Source organism: Triturus cristatus, chromosome 8 (assembly GCF_964204655.1).
Source record: "Triturus cristatus chromosome 8, aTriCri1.1, whole genome shotgun sequence".
NCBI classification, from domain to species: Eukaryota; Metazoa; Chordata; class Amphibia; order Caudata; family Salamandridae; genus Triturus; species Triturus cristatus.
The window spans coordinates 1,621,732,182-1,621,756,180 of NC_140591.1; the positions used below are offsets into that span (position 1 = coordinate 1,621,732,182).

Here is a 23,999-nt window from a genome sequence, read left to right on the forward strand (position 1 = left end):
TTTGTTCTTTGTCACTCTTTTTTCCCTTTTTCATTCAAAGCATTACTTTGAAAATCTTCACAATACCACGTTTCTTGGGTTTTTCAATTTAAGATGACCCATTCTAATGTTCACAGAACAACACTTTTCTTTTTAAAATGTATTAAACATTTGCGTGATGAAAATTATTTTTACATGTAAGGACCAATAATAAGGTGCTGCTGAGATTTGAACTCAGGATTTCCTGTTTACGAGACAGGCGCTTTAACCACTTAGCCACAGCACCTATTTAAGTGATACAGAAGGGATCATTAATTTAGTATTGGTGATCAAATCCTGTGCCTGTGTTAAAGTGTCTTAATATGTATTCTAATGTTAAACAAGCAAGGATTCCTAATCTGTAAACAAGAATAGCTATGTTGTATTACAAAAGAACACATTTTAAACTCAATACCATATTTTGAATAGCTCATAAATAAGTGTTTTACATATATTCATCAATATTGCTCAAATCTAGGGTTATATTTCATCTGCCTCTTGCTCATTGAAATACCTTTTTGATTTTGCAATCACAGTATTGTTACTATAATATTGAAATCACTTTCAGTTTTTATTAGGTTTAAGATGATCTGTTCAACCAAAAGATAAATCAGACTTTTCTAATTTAATTGAATCGCAGGACGAATTAATGAAAATAGTTTTTTATTTAAGAATGAGGAAAGCAAGGCACTGCTGAGATTTGAACTCAGGATCTCCTGTTTACTAGGCAGGCGCTTTAACCAGCTAAGCCACAGCACCCTCTTGAAAATGCTTTAAGGAACAGTTTGCCATATGGTGTTCAAGAGAATCCTGAGTTTTTCACTTTCATAATCATTTCTCAGTTCAGAAAACGCTCTACTCAACTACTTTAGACGAGGATACTGATCCTATTGATAAACACCTCATTGATATATTGCTTATCCTGTTCATAAATGTTTTAATTATGCCTTCTTTAAGAATGCATTACTTGATTTCAACTCTAGAATGATTTTTTATCTCTATTTTGCTCTTTGTCACTCTTTTTTCCCTTTTTCATTCAAAGCATTACTTTGAAAATCTTCACAATACCAAGTTTTTTAGTTTTTCAATTTAAGATGACCCATTCTAATGTTCACAGAACAACACTTTTCTTTTTAAAATGTATTAAACATTTGCGTGATGAAAATTATTTTTACATGTAAGGACCAATAATAAGGTGCTGCTGACATTTCAACTCAGGATTTCCTGTTTACGAGACAGGCGCTTTAACCACTTAGCCACAGCACCTATTTTAGTGATACAGAAGGGATCATTAATTTAGTATTGGTGATCAAATTCTGTGCCTGTGTTAAAGTGTCTCAATATGTGTTCTAATGTGAAACAAGCAAGGATTCCTAATCTGTAAACAAGAATAGCTATGTTGTATTACAAAAGAACACATTTTAAACTCAATCCCATATTTTGAATAGTTCATAAATAAGTGTTTTACATATATTCATCAATATTGCTCAAATCTAGGGTTATATTTCATCTGCCTCTTGCTCATTGAAATTCCTTTTTGATTTTTGCAATCACAGTATTGTTACTATAATATTGAAAACACTTTCAGTTTTCATTAAGTTTAAGATGATCTGTTCAACCGAAAGATAAATCAGACTTTTCTAATTGAATTGAATCGCAGGACGACTTAATGAAAATAGTTTTTTATATAAGAATAAGGAAAGCAAGGCACTGCTGAGATTTGAACTCAGGATTTCCTGTTTACTAGAAAGGCGCTTTAACCAGCTAAGCCACAGCACCCTCTTGAAAATGCTTTAAGGAACAGTTTGCCATATGGTGTTCAAGAGAATCCTGAGTTTTTCACTTTCATAATCATTTCTCCGTTCAGAAAACGCTCTACTCAACTACTTTAGACAAGGATACTGATCCTATTCATAAACACCTCATTGATATATTGCTTATCCTGTTCATAAATGTTTTAATTATGCCTTCTTTAAGAATGCATTAATTGATTTCAACTCTAGAATGATATTTTATCTCTATTTTGCTCTTTGTCACTCTTTTTTCCCTTTTTCATTCAAAGCATTACTTTGAAAATCTTCACAATACCACGTTTTTTTGTTTTTCAATTTAAGATGACCCATTCTAATGTTCACAGAACAACACTTTTCTTTTTAAAATGTATTAAACATTTGCGTGATGAAAATTATTTTTACATGTAAGGACAAATAATAAGGTGCTGCTTAGATTTGAACTCAGGATTTCCTGTTTACGAGACAGGCGCTTTAACCACTTAGCCAAAGCACCTATTTTAGTGATACAGAAGGGATCATTAATTTAGTATTGGTGAGCAAATTCTGTGCCTGTGTTAAAGTGTCTTAATATGTATTCTAATGTTAAACAAGCAAGGATTTCTAATCTGTAAACAAGAATAGTTATGTTGTATTACAAAAGAACACATTTTAAACTCAATTCCATATTTTGAATAGTTCATAAATAAGTGTTTTACATATATTCATCAATATTGCTCAAATCTAGGGTTATATTTCATCTGCCTCTTGCTCATTGAAATACCTTTTTGATTTTGCAATCACAGTATTGTTACTATAATATTGAAATCACTTTCAGTTTTTATTAGGTTTAAGATGATCTGTTCAACCAAAAGATGAATCAGACTTTTCTAATTTAATTGAATCGCAGGACGAATTAATGAAAATAGTTTTTTATTTAAGAACGAGGAAAGCTTGGCACTGCTGAGATTTGAACTCAAGATCTCCTGTTTACTAGACAGGCGCTTTAACCAGCTAAGCCACAGCACCCTCTTGAAAATGCTTTAAGGAACAGTTTGCCATATGGTGTTCAAGAGAAACCTGAGTTTTTCACTTTCATAATCATTTCTCAGTTCAGAAAACGCACTACTCAAATAGTTTAGACGAGGATACTGATCCTATTCATAAACACCTCATTGATATATTGCTTATCCTGTTCATAAATGTTTTAATTATGCCTTCTTTAAGAATGCATTACTTGAATTCAACTCTAGAATGATTTTTTATCTCTATTTTGCTCTTTGTCACTCTTTTTTCCCTTTTTCATTCAAAGCATTACTTTGAAAATCTTCACAATACCACGTTTTTTTGTTTTTCAATTTAAGATGACCCATTCTAATGTTCACAGAACTACACTTTTCTTTTTAAAATGTATTAAACACTTGCGTGATGAAAAATATTTTTACATGTAAGGACCAATAATAAGGTGCTGCTGAAATTTGAACTCAGGATTTCCTGTTTACGAGACAGGCGCTTTAACCACTTAGCCACAGCACCTACTTTAGTGATACAGAAGGGATCATTAATTTAGTATTGGTGATCAAATTCTGTGCATGTGTTAAAGTGTCTTAATATGTATTCTAATGTTAAACAAGCAACGATTCCTAATCTGTAAACAAGAATAGCTATGTTGTTTTAAAAAAGAACACATTTTAAACACAATCCCATATTTTGAATAGTTTATAAATAAGTGTTTTACATATATTCATCAATATTGCTCAAATCTAGGGTTATATTTCATCTGCCTCTTGCTCATTGAAACACCTTTTTGATTTTGCAATCACAGTATTGTTACTATAATATTGAAAACACTTTCAGTTTTTATTAGGTTAAAGATGATCTGTTCAACCGAAAGATGAATCAGACTTTTCAAATTTAATTGAATCGCAGGACGACTTAATGAAAATATTTTTTTATTTAAGAATGAGGAAAGCAAGGCTCTGCTGAGATTTGAACTCAGGATCTCCTGTTTACTAGACAGGCGCTTTAACCAGCTAAGCCACAGCACCCTCTTTGAAAACTCTTTAAGGAACAGTTTGCCATATGGTGTTCAAGAGAATCCTGAGTTTTTCACTTTCATAATCATTTCTCAATTCAGAAAAAGCTCTACTCAACTACTTTAGACGAGGATACTGATCCTATTCATAAACACCTCATTGATATATTGCTTATCTTGTTCATAAATGTTTTAATCATGCCTTCTTTAAGAATGCATTACTTGATTTCAACTCTAGAATGATTTTTTATCTCTATTTTGCTGTTTGTCACTCTTTTTTCCCTTTTTCATTCAAAGCATTACTTTGAAAATCTTCACAATACCACGTTTTTTAGTTTTTGAATTTAAGATGACCCATTCTAATGTTCACAGAACAACACTTTTCTTTTTAAAATGTATTAAACATTTGCGTGATGAAAATTATTTTTACATGTAAGGACCAATAATAAGGTGCTGCTGAGATTTGAACTCAGGATTTCCTGTTTACGAGACAGGCGCTTTAACCACTTAGCCATAGCACCTATATTAGTGATACAGAAGGGATCATTAATTTAGTATTGGTGATCAAATTCTGTGCCTGTGTTAAAGTGTCTCAATATGTGTTCTAATGTTAAACAAGCAAGGATTCCCAATCTGTAAACAAGAATAGCTATGTTGTATTACAAAAGAACACATTTTAAACTCAATCCCATATTTTGAATAGTTCATAAATAAGTGTTTTACATATATTCATCAATATTGCTCAAATCTAGGGTTATATTTCATCTGCCTCTTGCTCATTGAAATTCCTTTTTGATTTTTGCAATCACAGTATTGTTACTATAATATTGAAAACACTTTCAGTTTTTATTAGGTTTAAGATGATCTGTTCAACCGAAAGATAAATCAGACTTTTCTAATTGAATTGAATCGCAGGACGACTTAATGAAAATAGTTTTTTATTTAAGAATGAGGAAAGCAAGGCACTGCTGAGATTTGAACTCAGGATCTCCTGTTTACTAGACAGGCGCTTTAACCAGCTAATCCACAGCACCCTCTTGAAAATGCGTTAAGGAACAGTTTGCCATATGGTGTTCAAGAGAATCCTGAGTTTTTCACTTTCATAATCATTTCTCAGTTCAGAAAACGCTCTACTCAACTACTTTAGACGAGGATACTGATCCTATTGATAAACACCTCATTGATATATTGCTTATCCTGTTCATAAATGTTTTAATTATGCCTTCTTTAAGAATGCATTACTTGATTTCAACTCTAGAATGATTTTTTATCTCTATTTTGCTCTTTGTCACTCTTTTTTCCCTTTTTCATTCAAAGCATTACTTTGAAAATCTTCACAATACCACGTTTTTTAGTTTTTCAATTTAAGATGACCCATTCTAATGTTCACAGAACAACACTTTTCTTTTTAAAATGTATTAAACATTTGCGTGATGAAAATTATTTTTACATGTAAGGACCAATAATAAGGTGCTGCTGAGATTTGAACTCAGGATTTCCTGTTTACGAGACAGGCGCTTTAACCCCTTAGCCACAGCACCTATTTTAGTGATACAGAAGGGATCATTAATTTAGTATTGGTGATCAAATTCTGTGCCTGTGTTAAAGTGTCTCAATATGTGTTCTAATGTTAAACAAGCAAGGATTCCTAATCTGTAAACAAGAATAGCTATGTTGTATTACAAAAGAACACATTTTAAACTCAATCCCATATTTTGAATAGTTCATAAATAAGTGTTTTACATATATTCATCAATATTGCTCAAATCTAGGGTTATATTTCATCTGCCTCTTGCTCATTGAAATTCCTTTTTGATTTTTGCAATCACAGTATTGTTACTATAATATTGAAAACACTTTCAGTTTTCATTAAGTTTAAGATGATCTGTTCAACCGAAAGATAAATCAGACTTTTCTAATTCAATTGAATCGCAGGACGACTTAATGAAAATAGTTTTTTATATAAGAATAAGGAAAGCAAGGCACTGCTGAGATTTGAACTCAGGATTTCCTGTTTACTAGAAAGGCGCTTTAACCAGCTAAGCCACAGCACCCTCTTGAAAATGCTTTAAGGAACAGTTTGCCATATGGTGTTCAAGAGAATCCTGAGTTTTTCACTTTCATAATCATTTCTCCGTTCAGAAAACGCTCTACTCAACTACTTTAGACAAGGATACTGATCCTATTCATAAACACCTCATTGATATATTGCTTATCCTGTTCATAAATGTTTTAATTATGCCTTCTTTAAGAATGCATTAATTGATTGCAACTCTAGAATGATATTTTATCTCTATTTTGCTCTTTGTCACTCTTTTTTCCCTTTTTCATTCAAAGCATTACTTTGAAAATCTTCACAATACCACGTTTTTTTGTTTTTCAATTTAAGATGACCCATTCTAATGTTCACAGAACAACACTTTTCTTTTTAAAATGTATTAAACATTTGCGTGATGAAAATTATTTTTACAGGTAAGGACAAATAATAAGGTGCTGCTTAGATTTGAACTCAGGATTTCCTGTTTACGAGACAGGCGCTTTAACCACTTAGCCAAAGCACCTATTTTAGTGATACAGAAGGGATCATTAATTTAGTATTGGTGATCAAATTCTGTGCCTGTGTTAAAGTGTCTTAATATTTATTCTAATGTTAAACAAGCAAGGATTCCTAATCTGTAAACAAGAATAGTTATGTTGTATTACAAAAGAACACATTTTAAACTCAATTCCATATTTTGAATAGTTCATAAATAAGTGTTTTACATATATTCATCAATATTGCTCAAATCTAGGGTTATATTTCATCTGCCTCTTGCTCATTGAAATACCTTTTTGATTTTGCAATCACAGTATTGTTACTATAATATTGAAATCACTTTCAGTTTTTATTAGGTTTAAGATGATCTGTTCTACCAAAAGATGAATCAGACTTTTCTAATTTAATTGAATCGCAGGACGAATTAATGAAAATAGTTTTTTATTTAAGAATGAGGAAAGCAAGGCACTGCTGAGATTTAAACTCAGGATCGCCTGTTTACTAGACAGGCGCTTTAACCAGCTAAGCCACAGCACCCTCTTGAAAATGTTTTAAAGAACAGTTTGCCATATGGTGTTCAAGAGAATCCTGAGTTTTTCACTTTCATAATCATTTCTCAGTTCAGAAAACGCTCTACTCAACTACTTTAGACGAGGATACTGATCCTATTGATAAACACCTCATTGATATATTGCTTATCCTGTTCATAAATGTTTTAATTATGCCTTCTTTAAGAATGCATTACTTGATTTCAACTCTAGAATGATTTTTTATCTCTATTTTGCTCTTTGTCACTCTTTTTTCCCTTTTTCATTCAAAGCATTACTTTGAAAATCTTCACAATACCACGTTTTTTAGTTTTTCAATTTAAGATGACCCATTCTAATGTTCACAGAACAACACTTTTCTTTTTAAAATGTATTAAACATTTGCGTGATGAAAATTATTTTTACATGTAAGGACCAATAATAAGGTGCTGCTGAGATTTGAACTCAGGATTTCCTGTTTACGAGACAGGCGCTTTAACCACTTAGCCACAGCACCTACTTTAGTGATACAGAAGGGATCATTAATTTAGTATTGGTGATCAAATTCTGTGCCTGTGTTAAAGTGTCTTAATATGTATTCTAATGTTAAACAAGCAAGGATTCCTAATCTGTAAACAAGAATAGCTATGTTGTATTAAAAAAGAACACATTTTAAACTCAATCCCATATTTTGAATAGTTTATAAATAAGTGTTTTACATATATTCATCAATATTGCTCAAATCTAGGGTCATATTTCATCTGCCTCTTGCTCATTGCAATACCTTTTTGATTTTGCAATCACAGTATTGTTACTATAATATTGAAAACACTTTCAGTTTTTATTAGGTTTAAGATGATCTGTTCAACCGAAAGATAAATCAGACTTTTCTAATTTAATTGAATTGCAGGACGACTTAATGAAAATAATTTTTTATTTAAGAACGAGGAAAGCTTGGCACTGCTGAGATTTGAACTCAGGATCTCCTGTTTACTAGACAGGCGCTTTAACCAGCTAAGCCACAGCACCCTCTTGAAAATGCTTTAAGGAACAGTTTGCCATCTGGTGTTCAAGAGAAACCTGAGTTTTTCACTTTCATAATCATTTCTCAGTTCAGAAAACGCACTACTCAAATAGTTTAGACGAGGATACTGATCCTATTCATAAACACCTCATTGATATATTGCTTATCCTGTTCATAAATGTTTTAATTATGCCTTCTTTAAGAATGCATTACTTGAATTCAACTCTAGAATGATTTTTTATCTTTATTTTGCTCTTTGTCACTCTTTTTTCCCTTTTTCATTCAAAGCATTACTTTGAAAATCTTCACAATACCACGTTTTTTTGTTTTTCAATTTAAGATGACCCATTCTAATGTTCACAGAACTACACTTTTCTTTTTAAAATGTATTAAACACTTGCGTGATGAAAAATATTTTTACATGTAAGGACCAATAATAAGGTGCTGCTGAAATTTGAACTCAGGATTTCCTGTTTACGAGACAGGCGCTTTAACCACTTAGCCACAGCACCTACTTTAGTGATACAGAAGGGATCATTAATTTAGTATTGGTGATCAAATTCTGTGCCTGTGTTAAAGTGTCTTAATATGTATTCTAATGTTAAACAAGCAACGATTCCTAATCTGTAAACAAGAATAGCTATGTTGTTTTAAAAAAGAACACATTTTAAACACAATCCCATATTTTGAATAGTTTATAAATAAGTGTTTTACATATATTCATCAATATTGCTCAAATCTAGGGTTATATTTCATCTGCCTCTTGCTCATTGAAACACCTTTTTGATTTTACAATCACAGTATTGTTACTATAATATTGAAAACACTTTCAGTTTTTATTAGGTTTAAGATGATCTGTTCAACCGAAAGATGAATCAGACTTTTCAAATTTAATTGAATCGCAGGACGACTTAATGAAAATATTTTTTTATTTAAGAATGAGGAAAGCAAGGCACTGCTGAGATTTGAACTCAGGATCTCCTGTTTACTAGACAGGCGCTTTAACCAGCTAAGCCACAGCACCCTCTTTGAAAACTCTTTAAGGAACAGTTTGCCATATGGTGTTCAAGAGAATCCTGAGTTTTTCACTTTCATAATCATTTCTCAATTCAGAAAACGCTCTACTCAACTACTTTAGACGAGGATACTGATCCTATTCATAAACACCTCATTGATATATTGCTTATCTTGTTCATAAATGTTTTAATCATGCCTTCTTTAAGAATGCATTACTTGATTTCAACTCTAGAATGATTTTTTATCTCTATTTTGCTGTTTGTCACTCTTTTTTCCCTTTTTCATTCAAAGCATTACTTTGAAAATCTTCACAATACCACGTTTTTTAGTTTTTGAATTTAAGATGACCCATTCTAATGTTCACAGAACAACACTATTCTTTTTAAAATGTATTAAACATTTGCGTGATGAAAATTATTTTTACATGTAAGAACCAATAATAAGGTGCTGCTGAGATTTGAACTCAGGATTTCCTGTTTACAAGACAGGCGTTTTTACCACTTAGCCACAGCACCTACTTTAGTGATATAGAAGGGATCATTAATTTAGTATTGGTGATCAAATTCTGTGCCTGTGTTAAAGTGTCTTAATATGTATTCTAATGTTAAACAAGCAAGGATTCCTAATCTGTAAACAAGAATAGCTATGTTGTATTAAAAAAGAACACATTTTAAACTCAATCCCATATTTTGAATAGTTCATAAATAAGTGTTTTACATATATTCATCAAATTTGCTCAAATCTAGGGTTATATTTCATCTGCCTCTTGCTCATTGAAATACCTTTTTGATTTTGCAATCACAGTATTGTTACTATAATATTGAAAACACTTTCAGTTTTTATTAGGTTTAAGATGATCTGTTCAACCGAAAGATAAATCAGACTTTTCTAATTTAATTGAATCGCAGGAAGAATTAATGAAAATAGTTTTTTATTGAAGAATGAGGAAAGCAAGGCACTGCTGAGATTTGAACTCAGGATTTCCTGTTTACTAGACAGGCGCTTTAACCAGCTAAGCCATAGCACCCTCTTGAAAATGCTTTAAGAAACAGTTTGCCATATGGTGTTCAAGAGAATCCTGAGTTTTTCAATTTCATAATCATTTCTCAGTTCAGAAAACGCTCTACTCAACTACTTTAGATGAGGATACTGATCCTATTCATAAACACCTCATTGATATATTGCTTATCTTGTTCATAAATGTTTTAATCATGCCTTCTTTAAGAATGCATCACTTGAATTCAACTCTAGAATGATTTTTTATCTCTATTTTGCTCTTTGTCACTCTTTTTCCCCTTTTTTATTCAAAGCATTACTTTGAAAATTTTCACAATACCAAGTTTTTTTGTTTTTCAATTTAAGATGACCCATTCTAATGTTCACAGAACAACACTTTTCTTTTTAAAATGTATTAAACATTTGCGTGATGAAAATTATTTTTACATGTAAGGACCAATAATAAGGTGCTGCTGAGATTTGAACTCAGGATTTCCTGTTTACGAGACAGGCGCTTTAACCACTTAGCCACAGCACCTACTTTAGTGATATAGAAGGGATCATTAATTTAGTATTGGTGATCAAATTATGTGCCTGTGTTAAAGTGTCTTAATATGTATTCTAATGTTAAACAAGCAAGGATTTCTAATCTGTAAACAAGAATAGCTATGTTGTATTAAAAAAGAACACATTTTAAACTCAATCCCATATTTTGAATAGTTCATAAATAAGTGTTTTACATATATTCATCAATATTGCTCAAATCTAGGGTTATACTTCATCTGCCTCTTGCTCATTGAAATAACTTTTTGATTTTGCAATCACAGTATTGTTACTGTAATATTGAAAACACTTTCAGTTTTTATTAGGTTTAAGATGATCTGTTCAACCGAAAGATAAATCAGACTTTTCTAATTTAATTGAATCGCAGGACGAATTAATGAAAATAGTTTTTATTTAAGAATGAGGAAAGCAAGGGACTGCTGAGATTTGAACTCAGGATCTCCTGTTTACTAGACAGGCGCTTTAACCAGCTAATCCACAGCACCCTCTTGAAAATGCTTTAAGGAACAGTTTGCCATATGGTGTTCAAGAGAATCCTGAGTTTTTCACTTTCATAATCATTTCTCAGTTCAGAAAACGCTCTACTCAACTACTTTAGACGAGGATACTGATCCTATTGATAAACACCTCATTGATATATTGCTTATCCTGTTCATAAATGTTTTAATTATGCCTTCTTTAAGAATGCATTACTTGATTTCAACTCTAGAATGATTTTTTATCTCTATTTTGCTCTTTGTCACTCTTTTTTCCCTTTTTCATTCAAAGCATTACTTTGAAAATCTTCACAATACCACGTTTTTTAGTTTTTCAATTTAAGATGACCCATTCTAATGTTCACAGAACAACACTTTTCTTTTTAAAATGTATTAAACATTTGCGTGATGAAAATTATTTTTACATGTAAGGACCAATAATAAGGTGCTCCTGACATTTGAACTCAGGATTTCCTGTTTACGAGACAGGCGCTTTAACCACTTAGCCACAGCACCTATTTTAGTGATACAGAAGGGATCATTAATTTAGTATTGGTGATCAAATTCTGTGCCTGTGTTAAAGTGTCTCAATATGTGTTCTAATGTTAAACAAGCAAGGATTCCTAATCTGTAAACAAGAATAGCTATGTTGTATTACAAAAGAACACATTTTAAACTCAATCCCATATTTTGAATAGTTCATAAATAAGTGTTTTACATATATTCATCAATATTGCTCAAATCTAGAGTTATATTTCATCTGCCTCTTGCTCATTGAAATTCCTTTTTGATTTTTGCAATCACAGTATTGTTACTATAATATTGAAAACACTTTCAGTTTTCATTAAGTTTAAGATGATCTGTTCAACCGAAAGATAAATCAGACTTTTCTAATTGAATTGAATCGCAGGACGACTTAATGAAAATAGTTTTTTATATAAGAATAAGGAAAGCAAGGCACTGCTGAGATTTGAACTCAGGATTTCCTGTTTACTAGAAAGGCGCTTTAACCAGCTAAGCCACAGCACCCTCTTGAAAATGCTTTAAGGAACAGTTTGCCATATGGTGTTCAAGAGAATCCTGAGTTTTTCACTTTCATAATCATTTCTCCGTTCAGAAAACGCTCTACTCAACTACTTTAGACAAGGATACTGATCCTATTCATAAACACCTCATTGATATATTGCTTATCCTGTTCATAAATGTTTTAATTATGCCTTCTTTAAGAATGCATTAATTGATTTCAACTCTAGAATGATATTTTATCTCTATTTTGCTCTTTGTCACTCTTTTTTCCCTTTTTCATTCAAAGCATTACTTTGAAAATCTTCACAATACCACGTTTTTTTGTTTTTCAATTTAAGATGACCCATTCTAATGTTCACAGAACAACACTTTTCTTTTTAAAATGTATTAAACATTTGCGTGATGAAAATTATTTTTACATGTAAGGACAAATAATAAGGTGCTGCTTAGATTTGAACTCAGGATTTCCTGTTTACGAGACAGGCGCTTTAACCACTTAGCCAAAGCACCTATTTTAGTGATACAGAAGGGATCATTAATTTAGTATTGGTGAGCAAATTCTGTGCCTGTGTTAAAGTGTCTTACTATGTATTCTAATGTTAAACAAGCAAGGATTCCTAATCTGTAAACAAGAATAGTTATGTTGTATTACAAAAGAACACATTTTAAACTCAATTCCATATTTTGAATAGTTCATAAATAAGTGTTTTACATATATTCATCAATATTGCTCAAATCTAGGGTTATATTTCATCTGCCTCTTGCTCATTGAAATACCTTTTTGATTTTGCAATCACAGTATTGTTACTATAATATTGAAATCACTTTCAGTTTTTATTAGGTTTAAGATGATCTGTTCAACCAAAAGATGAATCAGACTTTTCTAATTTAATTGAATCGCAGGACGAATTAATGAAAATAGTTTTTTATTTAAGAACGAGGAAAGCTTGGCACTGCTGAGATTTGAACTCAAGATCTCCTGTTTACTAGACAGGCGCTTTAACCAGCTAAGCCACAGCACCCTCTTGAAAATGCTTTAAGGAACAGTTTGCCATATGGTGTTCAAGAGAAACCTGAGTTTTTCACTTTCATAATCATTTCTCAGTTCAGAAAACGCACTACTCAAATAGTTTAGACGAGGATACTGATCCTATTCATAAACACCTCATTGATATATTGCTTATCCTGTTCATAAATGTTTTAATTATGCCTTCTTTAAGAATGCATTACTTGAATTCAACTCTAGAATGATTTTTTATCTCTATTTTGCTCTTTGTCACTCTTTTTTCCCTTTTTCATTCAAAGCATTACTTTGAAAATCTTCACAATACCACGTTTTTTTGTTTTTCAATTTAAGATGACCCATTCTAATGTTCACAGAACTACACTTTTCTTTTTAAAATGTATTAAACACTTGCGTGATGAAAAATATTTTTACATGTAAGGACCAATAATAAGGTGCTGCTGAAATTTGAACTCAGGATTTCCTGTTTACGAGACAGGCGCTTTAACCACTTAGCCACAGCACCTACTTTAGTGATACAGAAGGGATCATTAATTTAGTATTGGTGATCAAATTCTGTGCCTGTGTTAAAGTGTCTTAATATGTATTCTAATGTTAAACAAGCAACGATTCCTAATCTGTAAACAAGAATAGCTATGTTGTTTTAAAAAAGAACACATTTTAAACACAATCCCATATTTTGAATAGTTTATAAATAAGTGTTTTACATATATTCATCAATATTGCTCAAATCTAGGGTTATATTTCATCTGCCTCTTGCTCATTGAAACACCTTTTTGATTTTGCAATCACAGTATTGTTACTATAATATTGAAATCACTTTCAGTTTTTATTAGGTTAAAGATGATCTGTTCAACCGAAAGATGAATCAGACTTTTCAAATTTAATTGAATCGCAGGACGACTTAATGAAAATATTTTTTTATTTAAGAATGAGGAAAGCAAGGCACTGATGAGATTTGAACTCAGGATCTCCTGTTTACTAGACAGGCGATTTAACCAGCTAAGCCACAGCACCCTCTTTGAAAACTCTTTAAGGAACAGTTTGCCATATGGTGTTCAAGAGAATCCTGAGTTTTTCACTTTCATAATCATTTCTCAATTCAGAAAACGCTCTACTCAACTACTTTAGACGAGGATACTGATCCTATTCATAAACACCTCATTGATATATTGCTTATCTTGTTCATAAATGTTTTAATCATGCCTTCTTTAAGAATGCATTACTTGATTTCAACTCTAGAATGATTTTTTATCTCTATTTTGCTGTTTGTCACTCTTTTTTCCCTTTTTCATTCAAAGCATTACTTTGAAAATCTTCACAATACCACGTTTTTTAGTTTTTGAATTTAAGATGACCCATTCTAATGTTCACAGAACAACACTTTTCTTTTTAAAATGTATTAAACATTTGCGTGATGAAAATTATTTTTACATGTAAGGACCAATAATAAGGTGCTGCTTAGATTTGAACTCAGGATTTCCTGTTTACGAGACAGGCGCTTTAACCACTTAGCCATAGCACCTATATTAGTGATACAGAAGGGATCATTAATTTAGTATTGGTGATCAAATTCTGTGCCTGTGTTAAAGTGTCTCAATATGTGTTCTAATGTTAAACAAGCAAGGATTCCCAATCTGTAAACAAGAATAGCTATGTTGTATTACAAAAGAACACATTTTAAACTCAATCCCATATTTTGAATAGTTCATAAATAAGTGTTTTACATATATTCATCAATATTGCTCAAATCTAGGGTTATATTTCATCTGCCTCTTGCTCATTGAAATTCCTTTTTGATTTTTGCAATCACAGTATTGTTACTATAATATTGAAAACACTTTCAGTTTTTATTAGGTTTAAGATGATCTGTTCAACCGAAAGATAAATCAGACTTTTCTAATTGAATTGAATCGCAGGACGACTTAATGAAAATAGTTTTTTATTTAAGAATGAGGAAAGCAAGGCACTGCTGAGATTTGAACTCAGGATCTCCTGTTTACTAGACAGGCGCTTTAACCAGCTAATCCACAGCACCCTCTTGAAAATGCGTTAAGGAACAGTTTGCCATATGGTGTTCAAGAGAATCCTGAGTTTTTCACTTTCATAATCATTTCTCAGTTCAGAAAACGCTCTACTCAACTACTTTAGACGAGGATACTGATCCTATTGATAAACACCTCATTGATATATTGCTTATCCTGTTCATAAATGTTTTAATTATGCCTTCTTTAAGAATGCATTACTTGATTTCAACTCTAGAATGATTTTTTATCTCTATTTTGCTCTTTGTCACTCTTTTTTCCCTTTTTCATTCAAAGCATTACTTTGAAAATCTTCACAATACCACGTTTTTTAGTTTTTCAATTTAAGATGACCCATTCTAATGTTCACAGAACAACACTTTTCTTTTTAAAATGTATTAAACATTTGCGTGATGAAAATTATTTTTACATGTAAGGACCAATAATAAGGTGCTGCTGAGATTTGAACTCAGGATTTCCTGTTTACGAGACAGGCGCTTTAACCACTTAGCCACAGCACCTATTTTAGTGATACAGAAGGGATCATTAATTTAGTATTGGTGATCAAATTCTGTGCCTGTGTTAAAGTGTCTCAATATGTGTTCTAATGTTAAACAAGCAAGGATTCCTAATCTGTAAACAAGAATAGCTATGTTGTATTACAAAAGAACACATTTTAAACTCAATCCCATATTTTGAATAGTTCATAAATAAGTGTTTTACATATATTCATCAATATTGCTCAAATCTAGGGTTATATTTCATCTGCCTCTTGCTCATTGAAATTCCTTTTTGATTTTTGCAATCACAGTATTGTTACTATAATATTGAAAACACTTTCAGTTTTCATTAAGTTTAAGATGATCTGTTCAACCGAAAGATAAATCAGACTTTTCTAATTCAATTGAATCGCAGGACGACTTAATGAAAATAGTTTTTTATATAAGAATAAGGAAAGCAAGGCACTGCTGAGATTTGAACTCAGGATTTCCTGTTTACTAGAAAGGCGCTTTAACCAGCTAAGCCACAGCACCCTCAGGAAAATGCTTTAAGGAACAGTTTGCCATATGGTGTTCAAGAGAATCCTGAGTTTTTCACTTTCATAATCATTTCTCCGTTCAGAAAACGCTCTACTCAACTACTTTAGACAAGGATACTGATCCTATTCATAAACACCTCATTGATATATTGCTTATCCTGTTCATAAATGTTTTAATTATGCCTTCTTTAAGAATGCATTAATTGATTGCAACTCTAGAATGATATTTTATCTCTATTTTGCTCTTTGTCACTCTTTTTTCCCTTTTTCATTCAAAGCATTACTTTGAAAATCTTCACAATACCACGTTTTTTTGTTTTTCAATTTAAGATGACCCATTCTAATGTTCACAGAACAACACTTTTCTTTTTAAAATGTATTAAACATTTGCGTGATGAAAATTATTTTTACATGTAAGGACCAATAATAAGGTGCTCCTGACATTTGAACTCAGGATTTCCTGTTTACGAGACAGGCGCTTTAACCACTTAGCCACAGCACCTATTTTAGTGATATAGAAGGGATCATTAATTTAGTATTGGTGATCAAATTCTGTGCCTGTGTTAAAGTGTCTCAATATGTGTTCTAATGTTAAACAAGCAAGGATTCCTAATCTGTAAACAAGAATAGCTATGTTGTATTACAAAAGAACACATTTTAAACTCAATCCCATATTTTGAATAGTTCATAAATAAGTGTTTTACATATATTCATCAATATTGCTCAAATCTAGAGTTATATTTCATCTGCCTCTTGCTCATTGAAATTCCTTTTTGATTTTTGCAATCACAGTATTGTTACTATAATATTGAAAACACTTTCAGTTTTCATTAAGTTTAAGATGATCTGTTCAACCGAAAGATAAATCAGACTTTTCTAATTGAATTGAATCGCAGGACGACTTAATGAAAATAGTTTTTTATATAAGAATAAGGAAAGCAAGGCACTGCTGAGATTTGAACTCAGGATTTCCTGTTTACTAGAAAGGCGCTTTAACCAGCTAAGCCACAGCACCCTCTTGAAAATGCTTTAAGGAACAGTTTGCCATATGGTGTTCAAGAGAATCCTGAGTTTTTCACTTTCATAATCATTTCTCCGTTCAGAAAACGCTCTACTCAACTACTTTAGACAAGGATACTGATCCTATTCATAAACACCTCATTGATATATTGCTTATCCTGTTCATAAATGTTTTAATTATGCCTTCTTTAAGAATGCATTAATTGATTTCAACTCTAGAATGATATTTTATCTCTATTTTGCTCTTTGTCACTCTTTTTTCCCTTTTTCATTCAAAGCATTACTTTGAAAATCTTCACAATACCACGTTTTTTTGTTTTTCAATTTAAGATGACCCATTCTAATGTTCACAGAACAACACTTTTCTTTTTAAAATGTATTAAACATTTGCGTGATGAAAATTATTTTTACATGTAAGGACAAATAATAAGGTGCTGCTTAGATTTGAACTCAGGATTTCCTGTTTACGAGACAGGCGCTTTAACCACTTAGCCAAAGCACCTATTTTAGTGATACAGAAGGGATCATTAATTTAGTATTGGTGAGCAAATTCTGTGCCTGTGTTAAAGTGTCTTAATATGTATTCTAATGTTAAACAAGCAAGGATTCCTAATCTGTAAACAAGAATAGTTATGTTGTATTACAAAAGAACACATTTTAAACTCAATTCCATATTTTGAATAGTTCATAAATAAGTGTTTTACATATATTCATCAATATTGCTCAAATCTAGGGTTATATTTCATCTGCCTCTTGCTCATTGAAATACCTTTTTGATTTTGCAATCACAGTATTGTTACTATAATATTGAAATCACTTTCAGTTTTTATTAGGTTTAAGATGATCTGTTCAACCAAAAGATGAATCAGACTTTTCTAATTTAATTGAATCGCAGGACGAATTAATGAAAATAGTTTTTTATTTAAGAACGAGGAAAGCTTGGCACTGCTGAGATTTGAACTCAAGATCTCCTGTTTACTAGACAGGCGCTTTAACCAGCTAAGCCACAGCACCCTCTTGAAAATGCTTTAAGGAACAGTTTGCCATATGGTGTTCAAGAGAAACCTGAGTTTTTCACTTTCATAATCATTTCTCAGTTCAGAAAACGCACTACTCAAATAGTTTAGACGAGGATACTGATCCTATTCATAAACACCTCATTGATATATTGCTTATCCTGTTCATAAATGTTTTAATTATGCCTTCTTTAAGAATGCATTACTTGAATTCAACTCTAGAATGATTTTTTATCTCTATTTTGCTCTTTGTCACTCTTTTTTCCCTTTTTCATTCAAAGCATTACTTTGAAAATCTTCACAATACCACGTTTTTTTGTTTTTCAATTTAAGATGACCCATTCTAATGTTCACAGAACTACACTTTTCTTTTTAAAATGTATTAAACACTTGCGTGATGAAAAATATTTTTACATGTAAGGACCAATAATAAGGTGCTGCTGAAATTTGAACTCAGGATTTCCTGTTTACGAGACAGGCGCTTTAACCACTTAGCCACAGCACCTACTTTAGTGATACAGAAGGGATCATTAATTTAGTATTGGTGATCAAATTCTGTGCCTGTGTTAAAGTGTCTTAATATGTATTCTAATGTTAAACAAGCAACGATTCCTAATCTGTAAACAAGAATAGCTATGTTGTTTTAAAAAAGAACACATTTTAAACACAATCCCATATTTTGAATAGTTTATAAATAAGTGTTTTACATATATTCATCAATATTGCTCAAATCTAGGGTTATATTTCATCTGCCTCTTGCTCATTGAAACACCTTTTTGATTTTGCAATCACAGTATTGTTACTATAATATTGAAATCACTTTCAGTTTTTATTAGGTTAAAGATGATCTGTTCAACCGAAAGATGAATCAGACTTTTCAAATTTAATTGAATCGCAGGACGACTTAATGAAAATATTTTTTTATTTAAGAATGAGGAAAGCAAGGCACTGATGAGATTTGAACTCAGGATCTCCTGTTTACTAGACAGGCGATTTAACCAGCTAAGCCACAGCACCCTCTTTGAAAACTCTTTAAGGAACAGTTTGCCATATGGTGTTCAAGAGAATCCTGAGTTTTTCACTTTCATAATCATTTCTCAATTCAGAAAACGCTCTACTCAACTACTTTAGACGAGGATACTGATCCTATTCATAAACACCTCATTGATATATTGCTTATCTTGTTCATAAATGTTTTAATCATGCCTTCTTTAAGAATGCATTACTTGATTTCAACTCTAGAATGATTTTTTATCTCTATTTTGCTGTTTGTCACTCTTTTTTCCCTTTTTCATTCAAAGCATTACTTTGAAAATCTTCACAATACCACGTTTTTTAGTTTTTGAATTTAAGATGACCCATTCTAATGTTCACAGAACAACACTTTTCTTTTTAAAATGTATTAAACATTTGCGTGATGAAAATTATTTTTACATGTAAGGACCAATAATAAGGTGCTGCTGAGATTTGAACTCAGGATTTCCTGTTTACGAGACAGGCGCTTTAACCACTTAGCCATAGCACCTATATTAGTGATACAGAAGGGATCATTAATTTAGTATTGGTGATCAAATTCTGTGCCTGTGTTAAAGTGTCTCAATATGTGTTCTAATGTTAAACAAGCAAGGATTCCCAATCTGTAAACAAGAATAGCTATGTTGTATTACAAAAGAACACATTTTAAACTCAATCCCATATTTTGAATAGTTCATAAATAAGTGTTTTACATATATTCATCAATATTGCTCAAATCTAGGGTTATATTTCATCTGCCTCTTGCTCATTGAAATTCCTTTTTGATTTTTGCAATCACAGTATTGTTACTATAATATTGAAAACACTTTCAGTTTTTATTAGGTTTAAGATGATCTGTTCAACCGAAAGATAAATCAGACTTTTCTAATTGAATTGAATCGCAGGACGACTTAATGAAAATAGTTTTTTATTTAAGAATGAGGAAAGCAAGGCACTGCTGAGATTTGAACTCAGGATCTCCTGTTTACTAGACAGGCGCTTTAACCAGCTAATCCACAGCACCCTCTTGAAAATGCGTTAAGGAACAGTTTGCCATATGGTGTTCAAGAGAATCCTGAGTTTTTCACTTTCATAATCATTTCTCAGTTCAGAAAACGCTCTACTCAACTACTTTAGACGAGGATACTGATCCTATTGATAAACACCTCATTGATATATTGCTTATCCTGTTCATAAATGTTTTAATTATGCCTTCTTTAAGAATGCATTACTTGATTTCAACTCTAGAATGATTTTTTATCTCTATTTTGCTCTTTGTCACTCTTTTTTCCCTTTTTCATTCAAAGCATTACTTTGAAAATCTTCACAATACCACGTTTTTTAGTTTTTCAATTTAAGATGACCCATTCTAATGTTCACAGAACAACACTTTTCTTTTTAAAATGTATTAAACATTTGCGTGATGAAAATTATTTTTACATGTAAGGACCAATAATAAGGTGCTGCTGAGATTTGAACTCAGGATTTCCTGTTTACGAGACAGGCGCTTTAACCACTTAGCCACAGCACCTATTTTAGTGATACAGAAGGGATCATTAATTTAGTATTGGTGATCAAATTCTGTGCCTGTGTTAAAGTGTCTCAATATGTGTTCTAATGTTAAACAAGCAAGGATTCCTAATCTGTAAACAAGAATAGCTATGTTGTATTACAAAAGAACACATTTTAAACTCAATCCCATATTTTGAATAGTTCATAAATAAGTGTTTTACATATATTCATCAATATTGCTCAAATCTAGGGTTATATTTCATCTGCCTCTTGCTCATTGAAATTCCTTTTTGATTTTTGCAATCACAGTATTGTTACTATAATATTGAAAACACTTTCAGTTTTCATTAAGTTTAAGATGATCTGTTCAACCGAAAGATAAATCAGACTTTTCTAATTCAATTGAATCGCAGGACGACTTAATGAAAATAGTTTTTTATATAAGAATAAGGAAAGCAAGGCACTGCTGAGATTTGAACTCAGGATTTCCTGTTTACTAGAAAGGCGCTTTAACCAGCTAAGCCACAGCACCCTCAGGAAAATGCTTTAAGGAACAGTTTGCCATATGGTGTTCAAGAGAATCCTGAGTTTTTCACTTTCATAATCATTTCTCCGTTCAGAAAACGCTCTACTCAACTACTTTAGACAAGGATACTGATCCTATTCATAAACACCTCATTGATATATTGCTTATCCTGTTCATAAATGTTTTAATTATGCCTTCTTTAAGAATGCATTAATTGATTGCAACTCTAGAATGATATTTTATCTCTATTTTGCTCTTTGTCACTCTTTTTTCCCTTTTTCATTCAAAGCATTACTTTGAAAATCTTCACAATACCACGTTTTTTTGTTTTTCAATTTAAGATGACCCATTCTAATGTTCACAGAACAACACTTTTCTTTTTAAAATGTATTAAACATTTGCGTGATGAAAATTATTTTTACAGGTAAGGACAAATAATAAGGTGCTGCTTAGATTTGAACTCAGGATTTCCTGTTTACGAGACAGGCGCTTTAACCACTTAGCCAAAGCACCTATTTTAGTGATACAGAAGGGATCATTAATTTAGTATTGGTGATCAAATTCTGTGCCTGTGTTAAAGTGTCTTAATATGTATTCTAATGTTAAACAAGCAAGGATTCCTAATCTGTAAACAAGAATAGTTATGTTGTATTACAAAAGAACACATTTTAAACTCAATTCCATATTTTGAATAGTTCATAAATAAGTGTTTTACATATATTCATCAATATTGCTCAAATCTAGGGTTATATTTCATCTGCCTCTTGCTCATTGAAATACCTTTTTGATTTTGCAATCACAGTATTGTTACTATAATATTGAAATCACTTTCAGTTTTTATTAGGTTTAAGATGATCTGTTCAACCAAAAGATGAATCAGACTTTTCTAATTTAATTGAATCGCAGGACGAATTAATGAAAATAGTTTTTTATTTAAGAATGAGGAAAGCAAGGCACTGCTGAGATTTAAACTCAGGATCGCCTGTTTACTAGACAGGCGCTTTAACCAGCTAAGCCACAGCACCCTCTTGAAAATGTTTTAAAGAACAGTTTGCCATATGGTGTTCAAGAGAATCCTGAGTTTTTCACTTTCATAATCATTTCTCAGTTCAGAAAACGCTCTACTCAACTACTTTAGACGAGGATACTGATCCTATTGATAAACACCTCATTGATATATTGCTTATCCTGTTCATAAATGTTTTAATTATGCCTTCTTTAAGAATGCATTACTTGATTTCAACTCTAGAATGATTTTTTATCTCTATTTTGCTCTTTGTCACTCTTTTTTCCCTTTTTCATTCAAAGCATTACTTTGAAAATCTTCACAATACCACGTTTTTTTGTTTTTCAATTTAAGATGCCCCATTCTAATGTTCACAGAACAACACTTTTCTTTTTAAAATGTATTAAACATTTGCGTGATGAAAATTATTTTTACATGTAAGGACCATTAATAAGGTGCTGCTTAGATTTGAACTCAGGATTTCCTGTTTACGAGACAGGCGCTTTAACCACTTAGCCAAAGCACCTATTTTAGTGATACAGAAGGGATCATTAATTTAGTATTGGTGATCAAATTCTGTGCCTGTGTTAAAGTGTCTTAATATGTATTCTAATGTTAAACAAGCAAGGATTCCTAATCTGTAAACAAGAATAGTTATGTTGTATTACAAAAGAACACATTTTAAACTCAATTCCATATTTTGAATAGTTCATAAATAAGTGTTTTACATATATTCATCAATATTGCTCAAATCTAGGGTTATATTTCATCTGCCTCTTGCTCATTGAAATACCTTTTTGATTTTGCAATCACAGTATTGTTACTATAATATTGAAATCACTTTCAGTTTTTATTAGGTTTAAGATGATCTGTTCAACCAAAAGATGAATCAGACTTTTCTAATTTAATTGAATCGCAGGACGAATTAATGAAAATAGTTTTTTATTTAAGAATGAGGAAAGCAAGGCACTGCTGAGATTTAAACTCAGGATCGCCTGTTTACTAGACAGGCGCTTTAACCAGCTAAGCCACAGCACCCTCTTGAAAATGTTTTAAAGAACAGTTTGCCATATGGTGTTCAAGAGAATCCTGAGTTTTTCACTTTCATAATCATTTCTCAGTTCAGAAAACGCTCTACTCAACTACTTTAGACGAGGATACTGATCCTATTGATAAACACCTCATTGATATATTGCTTATCCTGTTCATAAATGTTTTAATTATGCCTTCTTTAAGAATGCATTACTTGATTTCAACTCTAGAATGATTTTTTATCTCTATTTTGCTCTTTGTCACTCTTTTTTCCCTTTTTCATTCAAAGCATTACTTTGAAAATCTTCACAATACCACGTTTTTTAGTTTTTCAATTTAAGATGACCCATTCTAATGTTCACAGAACAACACTTTTCTTTTTAAAATGTATTAAACATTTGCGTGATGAAAATTATTTTTACATGTAAGGACCAATAATAAGGTGCTGCTGAGATTTGAACTCAGGATTTCCTGTTTACGAGACAGGCGCTTTAACCACTTAGCCACAGCACCTACTTTAGTGATACAGAAGGGATCATTAATTTAGTATTGGTGATCAAATTCTGTGCCTGTGTTAAAGTGTCTTAATATGTATTCTAATGTTAAACAAGCAAGGATTCCTAATCTGTAAACAAGAATAGCTATGTTGTATTAAAAAAGAACACATTTTAAACTCAATCCCATATTTTGAATAGTTTATAAATAAGTGTTTTACATATATTCATCAATATTGCTCAAATCTAGGGTCATATTTCATCTGCCTCTTGCTCATTGCAATACCTTTTTGATTTTGCAATC

General features: G+C 31.5%; 15 non-coding genes across 15 annotated transcripts; all 15 read right to left on the reverse strand.

Annotated features, from left to right (window-relative positions):
- Positions 1-192: 192 nt before the first annotated feature.
- TRNAT-CGU (transfer RNA threonine (anticodon CGU)) lies at positions 193-265 on the reverse strand. Its single transcript has one exon. It is a non-coding gene; the product is annotated as a tRNA-Thr (tRNA).
- Positions 266-3,250: 2,985 nt separating this feature from the next.
- TRNAT-CGU (transfer RNA threonine (anticodon CGU)) lies at positions 3,251-3,323 on the reverse strand. Its single transcript has one exon. It is a non-coding gene; the product is annotated as a tRNA-Thr (tRNA).
- Positions 3,324-4,270: 947 nt separating this feature from the next.
- TRNAT-CGU (transfer RNA threonine (anticodon CGU)) lies at positions 4,271-4,343 on the reverse strand. Its single transcript has one exon. It is a non-coding gene; the product is annotated as a tRNA-Thr (tRNA).
- A 947-nt stretch (positions 4,344-5,290) lies between these two features.
- Positions 5,291-5,363, reverse strand: TRNAT-CGU (transfer RNA threonine (anticodon CGU)). Its single transcript has one exon. It is a non-coding gene; the product is annotated as a tRNA-Thr (tRNA).
- A 1,966-nt stretch (positions 5,364-7,329) lies between these two features.
- Positions 7,330-7,402, reverse strand: TRNAT-CGU (transfer RNA threonine (anticodon CGU)). The gene has a single exon. It is a non-coding gene; the product is annotated as a tRNA-Thr (tRNA).
- Positions 7,403-7,840: 438 nt separating this feature from the next.
- On the reverse strand, positions 7,841-7,914 carry TRNAT-AGU (transfer RNA threonine (anticodon AGU)). The gene has a single exon. It is a non-coding gene; the product is annotated as a tRNA-Thr (tRNA).
- A 434-nt stretch (positions 7,915-8,348) lies between these two features.
- Positions 8,349-8,421, reverse strand: TRNAT-CGU (transfer RNA threonine (anticodon CGU)). The gene has a single exon. It is a non-coding gene; the product is annotated as a tRNA-Thr (tRNA).
- Positions 8,422-8,859: 438 nt separating this feature from the next.
- TRNAT-AGU (transfer RNA threonine (anticodon AGU)) lies at positions 8,860-8,933 on the reverse strand. The gene has a single exon. It is a non-coding gene; the product is annotated as a tRNA-Thr (tRNA).
- Positions 8,934-10,387: 1,454 nt separating this feature from the next.
- On the reverse strand, positions 10,388-10,460 carry TRNAT-CGU (transfer RNA threonine (anticodon CGU)). Its single transcript has one exon. It is a non-coding gene; the product is annotated as a tRNA-Thr (tRNA).
- Positions 10,461-13,444: 2,984 nt separating this feature from the next.
- On the reverse strand, positions 13,445-13,517 carry TRNAT-CGU (transfer RNA threonine (anticodon CGU)). The gene has a single exon. It is a non-coding gene; the product is annotated as a tRNA-Thr (tRNA).
- A 1,967-nt stretch (positions 13,518-15,484) lies between these two features.
- On the reverse strand, positions 15,485-15,557 carry TRNAT-CGU (transfer RNA threonine (anticodon CGU)). Its single transcript has one exon. It is a non-coding gene; the product is annotated as a tRNA-Thr (tRNA).
- A 2,986-nt stretch (positions 15,558-18,543) lies between these two features.
- On the reverse strand, positions 18,544-18,616 carry TRNAT-CGU (transfer RNA threonine (anticodon CGU)). The gene has a single exon. It is a non-coding gene; the product is annotated as a tRNA-Thr (tRNA).
- Positions 18,617-19,563: 947 nt separating this feature from the next.
- TRNAT-CGU (transfer RNA threonine (anticodon CGU)) lies at positions 19,564-19,636 on the reverse strand. The gene has a single exon. It is a non-coding gene; the product is annotated as a tRNA-Thr (tRNA).
- A 947-nt stretch (positions 19,637-20,583) lies between these two features.
- TRNAT-CGU (transfer RNA threonine (anticodon CGU)) lies at positions 20,584-20,656 on the reverse strand. Its single transcript has one exon. It is a non-coding gene; the product is annotated as a tRNA-Thr (tRNA).
- Positions 20,657-23,641: 2,985 nt separating this feature from the next.
- On the reverse strand, positions 23,642-23,714 carry TRNAT-CGU (transfer RNA threonine (anticodon CGU)). The gene has a single exon. It is a non-coding gene; the product is annotated as a tRNA-Thr (tRNA).
- Positions 23,715-23,999: the final 285 nt, after the last annotated feature.